The sequence below is a fragment of the Elephas maximus genome, chromosome 5 (assembly GCF_024166365.1).
Source record: "Elephas maximus indicus isolate mEleMax1 chromosome 5, mEleMax1 primary haplotype, whole genome shotgun sequence".
Classification (NCBI taxonomy): Eukaryota; Metazoa; Chordata; class Mammalia; order Proboscidea; family Elephantidae; genus Elephas; species Elephas maximus.
Genome location: NC_064823.1, coordinates 67,890,895 through 67,903,336, shown reverse-complemented (window position 1 = coordinate 67,903,336; position 12,442 = coordinate 67,890,895). Strand labels below are relative to the sequence as shown.

General features: G+C 41.1%; 1 protein-coding gene across 2 annotated transcripts in view; it reads right to left on the bottom strand.

Annotated features, from left to right (window-relative positions):
• Positions 1 to 12,442, bottom strand: part of SPARCL1 (SPARC like 1) — a 64,397-nt gene that overhangs the window by 44,054 nt on the left and 7,901 nt on the right. The window contains exon 2 of one of the 2 annotated variants that reach the window (XM_049885761.1): positions 1,021 to 1,163. The exons of the other annotated variant lie outside the window; for it this stretch is intronic. The gene's annotated coding sequence lies outside the window, so the exon portion shown is untranslated. The remainder of the gene's footprint in view (positions 1 to 1,020; positions 1,164 to 12,442) is intronic. 2 annotated transcript variants of the gene reach the window in all.

Here is a 12,442-nt window from a genome sequence, read left to right as displayed (position 1 = left end):
TCTGTGCTTAATTTTGATTTTTTACTTTAAAAAGGAAGGCCCCACACTTTGTATAAATTTCTGGCTTCACAAATCCTGAATCCACTCCTGAAAATGGCTTGCCTGAAGGCCTGTGGCATTTGTGATGTTGCAGGACTTAATAATTTCTGAATGATTTGCTTCATGTTGTTAATAGCACTATAATTCAATTTATGAATCCTAGCTCCTGAGATGATCAGATTGATTAATCGTATTCTTTTTTGGCCTTTAGTTCTTCTCTGTATCCCCTACTTTATCTTATTCTCTAACTCCCTGGAATCTCTTTTCCCTGAATGCCAGGCTCTTTAGATTTCTCCCCTGACTGCTCTCATTTGAATTTCCCTCATTCGTTAAATTCTACCAGCAGAATATAAAATCTCTGTGGATTCAATGGGAACTGTTTCTCTTATTTTGTTAATGGAGTAAGTTGGTTGTTAAATTCTGTTAGTTGGGAAAGAAATTTCAAGTGCTTTCGGTTTCGTGGATGAACCAAGAATTATTCATTGGGGGTAGTTCTTTCCCAGGATTAAGAAAAACAGCAAATAATACCTAAAAACAGTTCCAAGTAGCCTAATTCTCACGGTGTTGGGACCCACTGGGAACAAAGGTGTCCTTTGATGAGTATTTAGTTCTTGTGTGAACCACTATTGAAAACACTCCAAGCAGCAGTCCCTCCAGGATTCAGAACATGTTTGAGGTTTCTCATGTACTTTGGCAAAAGCCAACATATTGAATAGGGAGAATGATGGCTGATCCCAATGGTGCAATGTTACTCATTATCTATCTTCTCTGAAACAAGCAGATACAACAAATCCTAATGGATTTTGTGGTTGAGTTTTGAGGAGTTCCTTAAACAAAAAAGGGTGAAAAGCCTAAGCTTCTTTATGCCTTAGAGGTGAAACTCTAGGAAGGTTCATTAAAGCAGGGAGAGGATATAGCTGGTCTACAGCTGGTCCACAGCTGTTAATTCTTCCTTTCCCACTTTGTGTAGGGATTTATTACCCTGGATATCTAGATGTCTTCCATTTGCTCCTCCAGATCCAGTCCAGGTTCACTCTCCACTGTTCTCCACTCTGAGCTGTATGAATCACATCAACATGTACTCTTGCCAAATGGTTTCTGTTGGCTTCAGCCAGTGGGGACCACTGACAGGAGGGATGCGAAAGAAGGCGAAATGTAAGGTTGATGTATATTTTCTCAGCTCCCTCCCTATGACTGTCTCTCTCTCCCACATCATAGCCCTCTTAGTGACCCTTGCCACATATTATTTTCTGTCTGGATTCAGAAAATGTTCCCTCCGCTTGCATACACAGGCTTAGCTCTTACTAGTTTGTTCCTGGAGTCTTGGGTGGTGCAAAGATTAATGTGATCAGCTGCTAATTGGAAGGCTGGAGGTTTGAGTCTACCCAGAGGCACCTTGGAAGAAAGGTCTGGCAATTTACTTCTGAAAAATCAGTCATTGGAACACCCTGTGGAGCACAGGTCTACTCTGACACAAATGGGGTTGCCAAATGTCAGAATCAATTCAATGGCAAAGGGTTTGGCTAGCTTGTTCCTACTATCTTTTGTGGTTTCCCCATACCCTGACCACACCTTAGTAAATGTGCCCTTGATTATACTCTTCTGAAATTCCCAAATTTGAGTTTCCTGCCTGGATCCGTCATTTCCTTACTGAGACCCTTGATTGATATAAGCCTTGATTAAAAATTCAGAATTCATGGATTTGAATATTTTCAGATCCTCTGCCAACTTAAGTGCCTCCTGCTTCCCAGGGCTGCCCTGTCTCTACAGTTTCCTTGGCTGGTGCAAACTTTTCTTTTTAAATCGTGCATAGCAGTCCTCATCTTCTGAGAGAATCAGAAGCTACAAGGTATTCAAATGTGATTAACATCCAATAAAGACAATTTCATTGATGTAATCACAAGATTTGAAGATACTATGGAATGGGAGAGTAATAGAAAGAAATATGGCAACTAGCCCTGAAAGCATTTTGTGTTGGAAAATGGCAGATACATTTTCACTGTACGGTACTCTCCTACTTATCTTTTTATGCAATCTCTACAATTTTATGACACCAAGGTTAATCTGGGACCTTGGGAAGTAAATTAGTCCTTCTGCCCTTTTCTCTTTCATCCCAGCCCTTTCTCACACCAAAGGAAACTTTAGCTCAGTCTGATTAAACATTTTAAATATTGTTCAGAAAACACTGTTTTTGGGTTTTTAGTTCCAAAATATAAAAATTTGCCTAGTCAAGTGTAGTCTAATTAACTGAATTGAAACACAGTTGTATTTTGGATAAATGATACCATATAAGTGAATCTGATGTTAGTTCTTTTTGGACAATGGATATTTTTGGTTGCATGATGCTAAAATGTTCATAGCACATTCGAGAACTAGGTTCTGAATCCTTAAGGATATTAGTCGTGTTATCAAGATGCTGGGAAGCAATAAGATGAGTCAGTCACCTCCATCCATGACCACAAGCTCAGGCTTTAATGTGATCACCATCCAAACATAGGATTTGAAAAAAATATAACAACAAAGGACCAAACGTAGAGTAAGTATGGGCTGGACTTTTGCGTGTCACCTTTTGGGAAAGAAAATAAGTTAATCATATCCAGACCAAAGGCTATCATAACCTCCTACATTTCTATCCAGCATAGTTTTCAATTTATAAGAAATCTCATGCTTTTGAAGTGGATTACTTTTGGATCACAAGAAGACATCAACTGGCTGTTTTAATCAATGAGCTCATGCTGATACTCCCTTATGCCTTCCCCTCTGCCTGTCTACGTTAGTTATCTAGTGCTGCTGTAACAGAAATTTATTTTCTTGTGGCAAAATTCCTCTTTATTTGTGAATCTGTAAAACCTAGGTTACAATGATGGAACAGGCACGAGGCAGATGTTTCCATTACAAATGCAACAGATAGGAAGGAAAGAAGGGATGATGGGCACCAAGCAACTGAAAACCCAGTAGAACAATTTACTTTAGCTCTCAAGGCTTGAAAATAATACTATGTTCTTTGGGACCATCTAGGCAATAGCCCTGCCCTCCAGACTCTGAGTGTTGGCCACACCCTCTGGATTCTGGGTAGAGGCACCTTAGTCCTGGGCTTCAGCTCCTCCTTCCAGGCCCAATGGGATGGTGTCTTAGGCTTGGTTCTCTAGAGAAGCAAAAGCAGTAAAGCATATAAATACACATAGAGAAATTTATATTAAGGAAATGGCTCACATGGTTGTAGAGGCTGGAACATTCCAAGCCCATGGGTCTGCTGGAGGCTTCTCCTGATTCATGTAGCTGCAGAGGCTGGTGAACCCAAGATCAGCAAGTCAGGCAGCAGGGCTCTGGCTCACAGGCTGCAAAGACTGATGAATTCCAAGACTGGCAGGCAAGACAGCAGGTAAGCTGCTAGTTTGAGTCCCAAGAACTGGTGGTTAGACGAATAGGGGCCAGCTGCAGGATCCCAAATGAGCAAAAGACTATGAGCCTTGCCAGAAAGTCCACTTATATTGGATGTAGGCCACACCCTGGAGGAAACTCTCTTTCAACTGACTGGCTTCTCATAGCAGATTCCATCATGTAGGTGATCACATCATATCAAAGCTCATCATGGAGGTGATCACATCATTATATGACTGCCAAACTACATCAAAACTGCCAAACCACTGAGAATAATAGCCCAAACAAGTTGACACACAATCTTAACCACCACAGATTGCAACTCTGCTCCCTTGGCTTTGGGCTGTCCCAATTTCCTAGTCCATCTGAGTGACGACCTACCTCTTTGGCCCTGGCAGGCCCCATTCTCCTGCCCCTTAGGCATGGAAGACCTGCCCCTCAGCTTTGAGTGATGGCTCCATCTCCCAGCACACCTTAATGGCAGTCCTACTCTCCGGATCAGACTTTGTGAAGATCTAACTATTTGAAAACTAGGAGGCTGCGGCCCCACCCTTTGAGATCCAGGAGACCACGGCCCCATTCTTTGAAACTGAGAAGGCCCACTGTCCATGCTCTTTCCAAAAGTTCTGTTGATTTCCAAGCTGCTCCAGGGATGATCCTTTTCTTTTCTTGCAGTACAACTAACTGATGTAGCTCCTTTGGTCTATTTCCTGCCTGTAGAATTCCAAGAGGCAGACAGCATTCTTTCATTCTTCCTCCGTCCTTTTCAGTTTAAGCTGATGCGTTTTCTGCTATGGTAGTTGGCTCGATCCATCAGTGACAGGCTTAATCTTTTTAACAAAAGATTGTGTAGCCACGACTTTGGTGAAAATTCTAGGACATGTGTCCTTAGTTTGTACAACAGAATTTTGCAAATCTTTAAGTTTTGTTTTCATTTTTGCATAGTTCATTTTTAAGTCCATCTCCTTCCTCTCACATTTTGCTACAAGCAGCAAGGAGAAACTGTGCTGCCCCTTTAAGATCTTGTTTAGAAATCTCTTTGGCCAGATATCCATGTTCATCACTTACAAGTTCTATCTTCCACCAAACATTTAAACATAATTCAGACAAGTTCTTTCCACTGCATAAAAAGCACCTCCCTTCTTCCACTGTCCAATCACATGCTCATATTTTCTTTTGAAGCTTCACCTGAAGCACATTTAATGTCCACATTTATTTTATTTTATTGTGCTTTAGGTGAAAGTTTACAGCTCAAGGTAGTTTCTTATTGAACAATTTTTTTATACACAGTTTCGCGATGTTGGTTTCAATCCCCACAATGTGGCAGCACTCTCCCCCTTTCCACCTCAGGCTCCCCGTGTCCATTCATCCAGTTTTCCTGTCCTTTCCTGCCTTCTCTCATATTGCTTTTGGGCAGGAGTTGCCCATTTAGTCTTGCGTAACTGAACTAAGAAGCACGTTCCTCATGTGTATTATTGCTTGTTTTATACGCCTGTCTAATCTTTGTCTGAAAAGTGGGCTTTGGGGAGGAGCTGGTGGAACAGTGGTTAAGAGCTTGGCTACTAACCAAAAGGTCAGTGGTTTGAATCTACCAGTTGCTTTTTGGAAACCCTGTGGGGCAGTTGTACTCTGTCCTATAGGGTTGCTATGAGTCGGAATTGACTCAATGGCAATGGGTTTGTTTTTTCACTCCTGAGTTAGCAGAGTGTTCAGGGCCATAGTCTTGGGGGTTCCTCCAATCTCTGATCTTTTTTTGTGAATTTGAATTTTGTTCTACATTTTTCTTCCACTCTCTCCAGACCCTCTATTGTGATCTCCATCAGAGCAGTCAGTGGTGGTAGCCAGGCACCATCTAGTTCTTCTGGGATCAGGCTGGTGGAGGCTGTGGATCATGTGGTCGTCTAGTCCTTTGGGCTAATATTTTCCTTGTATCTTTGGTTTTCTTCATTGTCCTTTGCTCCAGATTGGATGGAACCAGTAGATGTATCTCTAGACGCTACTTACAAAAGTGGGACGTAGAACATTTTCTCTATGAACTGTGTTATGCCAATTAACCTAGATATCCCCCAAGACTATAGTCCCTAGCCCTCAGCCCCAGCAATTTTTTCTCTCAAGGAGTTTGGATGTATCTAAGTAACTTCTATGATTTTGCCTTGGTCAGGTTGTACTGAATCCCCCTGTCTTGTGTGTGGTCTCTCCCTTCACTGAAGTTGGCATTGTTTGTACTATCTAGTTAGCGATTTCCCCTCCCCAGTCCCCCTACTCCCGACACCATCAAAGAATATTTTTTCTGTGTGTAAACCTTTTCTTGAAATTTTATAATAGTGGTCTCATACAATATTTGTTCTTTTGTGATTGACTTATTTCGCTCAGCATAATGCCCTCCAGATTCATCCATGTTGTGAAATGTTTCACGGGTTTACCATTGTTCTTTATCACTGAATAGCATTCCACTATGTGAATGCACAATAGTTTGTTTATCCATTCATCTGTCGATGGGCACTTAGGTAGTTTCCATCTTTTTCTATTGTGAATAGTGCTAATGAACATGGGTGTGCATATGTTTATTTGTGTGACTTCTCTTATTTCTCTAGGTAACCTTCACATTTCTAGCAACATTCTGTTGCTCATGCCACATGTACTCTTTAAGATGATAGAGACTTTCTATATAGCTCTCTTTACTTCCCTCTGAGCCCTCTGCAGAATTGCCTTTGACATTCATATTTCTACCAGCAGTCTCTTCAAGGCAATCTAGGCTTTTACTATTAGGCTCCTTAAAACTCTTCCAGCCTCCACCCACTACCCAATTCCAAAACCACTTCCACTTTGTAGGTATTTGTTACAGCAGCACTCCACTCCCTGTGCTAAATTCTGTCTTAGTTATTTAGTGCTGCTATAACAGAAATTTATTTTCTTACAGTTTGGGAGGCTGGAAGTTCAAATTCAGGGTGCAAGCTCTACGGGAAAGCTTTCTGTCTCCGTTGGCCCTGGATGAAGGTCCTTGTCTCTTCAGCTTCTGGTTCCTGGGTGATCTTCATGTGACTTGGCATGTGTCTTGCTTCATTTTTGCTCCCCTTGCTTGCTTGTTTAATCTCTTTTATGTCTCAAAAGAGATTGATTTAAGACACGCCCTACACCAATTCTGTCTCTTTAACATGGCAAAGACAATCCATTCCCAAATGAGATTATGGCCACAGGCATAGAGGTTAGGATTTACAATACACAGTTTTGGGGGACACAATTCAATTCATAACACTATCTAAAAATGTTGCTGAATGTAAGATCACTGTGAGTACCAAACGTTTTCCTAGTTTAACCAAAAATTTTCTTGTGGTTTCTTCTTTCCATAGTTTAGGAAATTGCCAAAGATTTTCCTAGAAAGGGATTAATCTGCCTCCTAATATGAGGTCCTCAAAGCCCACTGTTATATGCTGGATTTGAGGATCAGGGAAGAAAGAGAAGACACTTAGGGTTCAGCATTTGCGCTGTTTCTTCTGAATTCTAACACAATACTATATTGATTTAGAGGGAGTTATCTCAGAGCTGTTTGGTCCCCAGTAAAAGACTGAGGAATTCACTGAACAAATAGTTTGAAAGCTAAAAATGTTTCCAGTATGCTAAGATGGAAGCAGAAAGCATGCACTTCTGACCAAACGCAGTGTCTTCGTAACCATTTACAGGTTCTTATTGACCTATAAGTTAAGATAAATTCTTTTGATTCTTCTAGATCTTAAGGGACTTTTCCACTTGGTCCCTATCATATCATATAGATGATTAGGTAACTCATGACAACTCAAGTTGAATCAAGGGTAGGAAAAACAATTGTTTTCAGAGCTTTCTGAATGGTAGGTTCTTATCTTTTCTTTATTTACTTTCATTAGCTCCAGGGGCATAGCAGAGGGCAGTGGTCGTTCCGTGGTAAAATTCTTGCCTTTCCTGTGGGATACTCAGTTTGAACTCCTGGCCAACGCACCTCAAGTGCAGCCACCACCTGTTATGTGTTGCAATGATGCTGAACAGGTTTCGGCAGAATTTCTAGACGAAGACGGGCTAGGGAGAAAGGTCTAATGATCTACTTCTGAAAAACCAGCCCTTAAAAACCCTAAGGAGCACAGTTCTACTCTGATATACATGGGGTTGCCGTGAGTGGAACTGATTCAACAGCAACCAGCAACAGTTGACTGGATGCTCCTTCCAAAAGTTTTGCCCATTTTTTGGGAATAAGTGGCATATCTAGATTTTATGCCTATTCAGTGGGTTACAGTGATTATGTAGTAGTGATAGAAATCTGACTAGAACGTAGTTAGTAATTTTATTAACAATTATAGATTTATGCCAGGTACTTGTAAAATATGGATTACCATAAATGAATATTTTGAAAGCTGTCTCCATTTATCTAACCTAAATTAAGTTTTAGAAATTTGGGTTGGCCCTTCTCCAAGCAGTACTGCCGTTTTTCACTACCTTTAAGCAAATGGGTTGGCTGAAAGCATGGCATGTGTCAGGAACAGATTATGGGGGAATATCGGCCTAAATTACTCACTATTTTTCTTCTTGTTTAACACGATATTTCAAATTCAATAAGAAAAATCATCTTGCTGAGTTGAAAGTGTGTGTGTGTGTGTGTGTGTGTGTGTGTGCACACGCTTGCATGTGTGGGCGGGGGAGCAGGTGGTAACTCAGAATTTACTTTACCTAACAAAAGGATCCTTGAAAAAATCCCCAGAAACTCCTGGTATTGGGTATGAAATCATTTTTCCTTTTTTAGGGACTGAAGGCGGTAATAGGCTATGACTATTGTTACTAAGCAAAACAGGCCAAGGTCATTGCAACCTTTCCTTAAGGCGCCTGCATAGTTGTCTAAGAGAGAAGGCAGAGCACAGGCACCCCCACTCCCCCGCCACTTAAGGTCCCTCTGCTTAGCTTCTTTTTGAATCAAAAGAACTGGCTTTCACCATGGAAGAGGTTGTAATTGAGTTTCGCCATGGAAGGACGTTATAGTTAGATTTCCCAGCAAGCCTACAAAATCTGTCCCTGGAAAAGCAACCAAAATGTCCTGCATATCCCTTCTTTGAAGTGTAAAGAGCCCAGCCAAACCTGCAGAGATTGGTGTGAAGGGCATGGATGGAATGAATGGGCCATGCCTCCGTCGCCACCCCTAAACTCTGATGCAGCAATGCCAGCTCTGGCCTCCAAGACCAAGTGCACTGTCCTTCAGGTAGAGGGTAGAAAGTAATGTGTGTAATTGCTAAATATTGCTTGGGCATTGAATTTGGTAGAGAACATATAACATTTCTCTGAATGAAAACTGCTGACTGATCTCTGTCCCGGTATCCTGCAGTCCTGACGTCCTGAGCAGGTCTAAAGTTTGGCACAATCTGCAACACCATGTTCCGTCTAGATTCAAGAGTGAACTTACACAAACAACCATCATTTATTTTGGATACTGTGTTCATTTTGGGTTCTTACTGGTAATTGATTGCTTTTCAGTTTCTGTTGCATTTTCTAGAAATTAAGATTAGAGTATGGTTAGCTTGTGAATCTTTGAGTGGTGCAAATGGTTAACCATGCTCGGCTGCTAACCAAAGGGTTGGAGGTTTAAGTACACCCAAAGGTACCTTGGAAGAAAAGCCTGGTGATCTACTTCCAAAAAATCAACCGTTGAAAGCTCTACAGAGTAAAGTTCTACTCTGACATTCATGGGATTGCCAGGAGTCAGACTTGATTCGCCTGCAAATGGTTTTAACTGGTAAGGTTAGATGAGAGTAGATTTTTATGTTTGACTTCTTTTCAATTCCTATAGTTTTCTAGAATGTTGATTTAGAGTTAAGATAAATTTTATTTTTGAAGGTCTGCATATTGTCTTGCTACTCACGTCTACTCAAACTATCTAGCTGCTTGCTCTACCTCTTGTTTGTTTTTATGCCCCTTCTCTTTTCTTTTCTCCTAAGCATTATCTGATCTCTGAACTAGAGTGTAAACACAACCACCCATAGCTCTGAAAGAGAAACAGGTTTGGGGTCTATTCTTTTGCATCTCTTACATTATCTACATCAATGACACCTTGGGAATTTTAGCAGGGATAGTTATTGCTTGGAGTCCTGGTGGCACAGTGATTAAGCATTCAGATATTAACCAAAAGGTTGGCAGTTCGAATCAACTATCCGCTCCTTGGAAACTCTATGGGACAGTTTTACTCTGTCCTACAGGGCTACTATGAGTTGAAATCAACTTGACAGCAATAGGTTTTTTTTTGGTTAGTTATCACTTAAGGAGCCCTGGTGGCACAAATGGTTAAGCCCTCAGCTGCTAACCAAAAGGTTGGCAGTTCGAACCCACCCTATGAGGTAATTCTACTCTGTCACATGGGGTCACTATGAGTCCTATGAGTGGAAATGGCCTCTACTGCATCTAACAACAACAGTTACTGCTTAAAGCCTTTCTAAATGAATTTTCCACTTGTTGCTTTGAGTTCCCCCAAGAGCTGAAACACCCAGCTCGTTGGTTCATTTGCTGACAGTCTTAGCCAAATTTCCAAGTCCTCCTCCTTCCCTTCTAGGTAAAGGAAACTTGCTTGAATGCTTTTGGCTTTCAAAGGAGGATGATAATTACTTGATCTGTTCATCTCCTCTTGCCTAAAGTCACACAAACTGAGAAAGACATACCATATATCTTGGTAAAAAGGAGAGGCTTGCATCAACTGTTTTCCTTGTCATTTTATTTGATTTTTTATTACTATTGATGTGCCATTTCCTGGAGTATGTACATCCACACTTCCAAATAAGGCCAGGTATCTTCTGTTGACTTTGCTTATACTAGAGGAGCCTGGAGGCTGCTATTTTTGGTAGTTATTATTATTATAGAGAAATTTCCTTTTTGGGAAATGTAGTAAACAAAATGATTACTGCAGGTACTTCCCAGTCAGGCTCAAGCTGTGCACTGTCTTTTACCCTGTCTTTACATGATAGTCAAAGAGCTCGTTATCAGAGGACAAATCTCTTATTCACATTTTGGCTAACATACACATGTTGTTACCTGACTCAGAGTTAACACTGATGCTTTGGGGCTTTTAAAACGTTGATGAGTCTATGGAGAGAGCTCTATAGCTTGGCATTAAAGTCATCTGAAGGATTAATAGGATGCTGTTCTATTTTGAGCTCTCTGCTGATTCACCATCTGACGCCAAGGTGCCCCAGCCCTGTGAATGCATATGATACACTCAGACTTGATGATGCAGGCTCCTCTGGCCTTCAGCTTCCCTCATCCTTACCAATGGCTCCTGCGACCCTGTGGGTCCCAGCTACGGGTAGACACGGTTCATGCCTGTCAGGCTTCAAATCTAAACAGAATTCCCTGGAGAAATTAAAGATATGCATTATACATTAACCAAGCAAAGGGTAAATACATTTAGTGGTCAGGGAAGAGGACATTATAGAGAGTTGTTTTAAGATTTACATCTCAAACTGCTCTGCCCTTTGCTCTCAGAGGAGGGGTATTTGCTCTCTTCTTGAAATAAACAGGCCAGGCTCCCTCCTGCTCCAAGGTCTTTGCACAAGTTGTTAGCGCTCTCAGAATTCTTTTGCCAGCTCCCAGCTTCTACCAACCACCGCCATCCAACACACACACTCCCACACACATACACACGCACAACACATATACACACACCACACACATTACACCCACATTCTCAACACACATACATACAGTACACACCACACACCAGGTACACCACACTCAGAAACCCCACACCCAGACACTCATGTACTACACACACACTACACATATCCACGCACCACACATGTCACACTCACAACACACACATACCATGCACTACACATACCCACTCACCACACACACACACCACTCATACCCACACACCCGCTGCATATGCACACACCATCACATATGCCGCACCCACGCTCATAACGCACACACAGTGCACCACACACACACACCAGAATAAAACCCCTTTCAACTTTTGGAACAAAGAAAATCTTTAGCTGACCTTAAGTGGAGGTCAGGCTTATAGTTTCTTTCAACAAAGGCTCTTTGCCTCATAAAGCTTAGTTCAGCATTTAATTATACACCATGTATGCTAATACAATGTGGATTTTTCACTTCCCAAAATTATTCTGTAAAAAGGAGGGATTTGCTTTATATTTGAGTGCTTTGGAAGTCTCTCACATTAAAGGTCACTGTCTCAATTACTTCCTCTTGAGCAATGAGGTGCCATTTCAGGAAGACAACCTGAAATGATCTCAGGTAATGCTTATTTTTGCTCTTAGGAAGGTCACTTTCGCAGAATATATAAAAAGGTGATAAAGATATTTAAAACAGATTTAGTAAGTATTCTTGAGGGTGTGACTTCATTGTTGCAAGTGTTAGAATTGCACAGTCTTACAATACCACATCTTACAGATTCGAGTGGTTTTAAATAAGCTCTTTAAAGAGCACTGAAAAAAGCAATGTAGCAATTAATGAATATGTGGAGATTATCACCATAAAAAGAGTACTTGTGCCTCAGAATCAAATTTGCAGCATCAGCTAATTTCTAAAAAGTGTGTCATAAACAACTTGCAGAAGAATCGATGGTGCACTCTGATTTAGATCACCGTATTAGATAACGAGGAGTCCCTGGGTGGTGCAAAAAGTTAAGCAACTTGACCACTAACCAAAAGGTTGGAGTTCTAATCCACCCAGAGGCATCTGGGAAGAAAGTCCTGGCAATCTGCTTCCGAAAGGTCACAGGCTTGAAAATTCTTTGGAGTGCAGTTCTACTCTGCACATATGGGGTCACCATGAGTCAGAATCAGCTCAGTGGCAACTAGTTTGGTTTTTCTGGTTCTATTAGCTAACCACAGAGTAGATCCAGGGAAGACAGGCAGTGATGTTGAAAATACGCATGAAGAGTTTTAACAAAATTGCTTTCTGAAAGATGAGACTATAAAAAGTAATATTTATAAGTATAAAATATTTAAAATGATGTGAGATTTTAAATACGTATGTATAATAATAGATTAAA